The sequence below is a fragment of the Nicotiana sylvestris genome, chromosome 2 (genome assembly GCF_000393655.2).
Source record: "Nicotiana sylvestris chromosome 2, ASM39365v2, whole genome shotgun sequence".
Classification (NCBI taxonomy): domain Eukaryota; kingdom Viridiplantae; phylum Streptophyta; class Magnoliopsida; order Solanales; family Solanaceae; genus Nicotiana; species Nicotiana sylvestris.
This window is the reverse complement of record NC_091058.1, coordinates 215,073,787-215,077,475: the sequence shown is the minus strand read 5'-3', so window position 1 is coordinate 215,077,475 and position 3,689 is coordinate 215,073,787.

Sequence of the window (3,689 nt, the reverse complement as noted above, 5' to 3'; positions counted from 1 at the left end):
CCAAAATAGTACATAAATCATTTACTTCGTAAATCACGCTCAGTTTCAGTAAAACCCTTTAAAACAACCTTCAATAGTTTCAAACGAGTGATAAAACAATGAATAAAAAATGATAGGAATGTAAATAGCCCCTCGGGCAAAACATGTACCATAAACCACCCCTCGGGCATAATATCAACAGAACCAGCCCCTCGGGCTACCTCACAATCACTCGTAATCAGCCCCTCGGGCATAACATGAATCAAGAACCGCCCCTCCAACAAAACATGGATCAAGAAAAGCCCCTCGGGCTATAATATGAAACAACAACAGCCCCTCGGGCTATATCATATCACTCACACTGGGTACCCGCGCTCACTGGGGGTGTACAGACTCCGAGAGGGGCCCCTTACGGCCCAAGTGCAACAACAAGCCATCTCGTGGCATAATCAAACAGGCTCTTGGCCTCATATCAAGTCACCTTGTGGCGTAACAAATCAGGCTCTCGGCCTCATAATCATAAATCAATACCACACTGTTGTGACGAAAAGCCCGATCCCATAATATCCTTATAGGCCCTCGGCCTCACTCAGTCCAAAATCTCTCAAGCCACTCGGGCAACAATTGTCACACCTCTTTTTTCCTAGACCCCCGAGAAGGGGTGTATAAGGGAGTTTTTCCAATTTAAGTGACAATCGAAACGGAATTATTTTTTAAGATTCAGAGTCGCCACTTGGGATAATTTATGGTGTCCCAAGTCACCGGTTCAAATCCCGAATCAAGGAAAGATTGATTCTGTTTTACAGTCTGCGAACACAGAAATCCGGGTAAGGAATTCTATTAACTCGGGAGAAGGTGTTAGGCATTCCTGAGTTCCGTGGTTCTAGCACGGTCGCTCAACTGTTACAATTGGCCTATTATTTAATTTTAATACATGTTTTAGCCTATGGTGCAATTTTAACTTTATAACCGCTTTTATTTAATAATTTTTAGGAAGATTTCAATGTTATTTAAAACATGTCATGAACCACGTTACATAAATGCACCCGTGGTCCCCGACATATTGTATTTAACGTTGTTGGGATTTGGATTTGGGTCACATAAATGCACACTCGAGTTTAAGAAAGTAATTTTTAAAATAGCGCGCCTAAAGCAACTACGAACTTTCAACTTTATGAGGGCCATGAAAAATTCAACTAAATGGCACGCCTCGATTTCTAATAGTCATGCCCATATTTATTTGTTATTATTATTAGGCCGAGCCCGATATCTAAAGCCTGGAACAAATTAATTGCTAGTGGGCCTCGATCTTTATCCGATCCCCACAACCCAATATCCTCTAAGATAGTCCAATCAACCTAAATAAAAATGAACATTCAACCAATGAGCATTCAAATTGGATAACAAAGTTGCCAACTGAATTGAAGAACAATAAAGTAAAAATGAACCGAAGCCATTGGAAGAGCCGTTTAAAAATATCCCTCATCACCCCATTCTAACTTGCAGACTTGGATTCAATCCTTGGAGAATACTAATATTATGATTACGCTACTTACTTATTCCAACCCAAATCACATGGACCTCTCTTTCATTTTTATGCTTACTAAATGATTCTAATAAAGTGATAAGACAGTATATTTACCAATAATTTGGCACATAATATCCCTTAAAACACCAAATAATTCTAAAATGCCTTTGAATTCAATTAACTGAAGTTCTACTTTAATACTAAATTAGGGGAAATTCACTTGGTTAAACTCAAATTGTGAATGAACTTGCAAACAAGGTAAGAAAATCACAACTAGAATATGCCCATTTCGTTAATATACTGTCCATAGCCTGTCTACTTAACATTATTACAACTAAAATAAGATAAGAAAATTATTGTTTCAAAATTTCATAAAGGCAGACAAAATGATGAGTTTAGAAGGCAAAAGTTTACTACAAACGATATCCCAAGAAAAGAAAGAAAGCTAAACTAAACTAAAAGATTGAGTTGAAAATTCACACCAATATTATTGGTCTCAAATACTGAAGAATGGAACAGGAACGAACAAATTCCTCCATATAACAAAGCTGCCTTAATTTTGAAGATTGGGATTAATAATAGAAGACTAATTATAGGTTGGTTTCAGATCACCGATAAAGCAGGAAAATAACTAATACTACAATCCAAATATTCAAACTAAAACGTATCGAATAATTAAACCAAAGAAGTAGAAAATCAGAATACATCTTGAATCTTCATCATCTTAAAGCAACATGAACTAATGTTTTAAAACCCAAACAACCAGATACTAAATTAATCTCTCTTTAAACGGCCTTTTCGAGGATTCTACTCACTATAAGAAGATTAAGATAGAATAGTAGGAAAACAAACCTGTTGAGCAAAATCTTTCAATAATAACAGAAGCAATCAACAAATACAATCTTGGCTCCAAATCCAAACGAGAAAGCAAAACATAATCAGATAGAGCCCGCGAACTCGAATCGGAACCACGAACGTCGACGAACTAACGACAACGAACTTGAGCCGGATTCAAACTCAAGCAAACTCCATGACTTCATAATAGAACTTCAGAGGAAGAAATTAGAAGTATTTTTGTATTTTTTGAAGTAAAATTAGGGCAGAAGAATATGATTTTCTCTATTTTTTATGTATCAAAAGTTAGAACCAAAATCAGAGGAGGAGAAAAAGTTAAAATCCAAACCAAAACCCTAGTTCTTCCTTTTTTTTTCGAAGATCTCCTCTCAAATTCTCTCTCTCTCTCTCTCTCTCTTTTGTTTCAGGCGAGGTCAGCGGCGACGACTGGCTAAACGAAGTTCCCGGCGATGGCTGCTATATCTCTTTGTTAGCCATTAGGCATTACCCATATTATATAGATCTAGGTCTAAATGTGTATTTTTGTGTTAATTGCTCCTAGGTTTTTAGGGTCTTTTTATTTATTTTTTGTTCCAAAGAAGAGTCTAAAAGGGTCCTTAGGATTAGCTTAATGGGTATTGGGTATTGGACTTAAGGAATGAGCCAGAAACTTGGGCCTTTATGGCTAGCTATGCTTAAAATTAGTTTAATTAACTAAAAAATTATCCACATAGAAATATTATCAAAAATATTAATTAACCCTACATAAGTAAAAATAATTATTAAAATAAGACTAACGGTTAAAACAAAACTATTTTTTGGTATTTTTTCAAGATTAAAAATGACTACAAAATATTAATGAAACTATTTTTTGTAATTTTTGTTTTCTTGTAATAAAATAAAGTAAAAGAGTAAAAATGAGTTGAAATAGCTATATTAGGCCTAAATTAAATATTTACGTGTTAAAATATGAAAAATCTTGGGGAGAGTCAAAAATCACATGTCTACAACAGTAAAACATGATGTTCAACCCAAAATATCATTTAAAATATCAAAAACGAGTAAATATAGCTGAGTTATGAAAAACAATAGAATACAACATGACTAAGTACAAATATGAAGCCAAAACAGTAAGGAATAGTAAAAATCCCCTAAGGGTCCAAAACATTTGGCACTGGGCCCAAATATGGCATTCTGCCCAAAACATGGTAATAATTTCCAAAATACAATAATATCAAATAGTTTTCAATCAAATACGTGACTTAACAGTCATACGGGACGGACCAAGTCACAATCCCCAACGGTGCACGACCCCACGCTCGTCACCTAGCGTGTGCATTACCTTAAA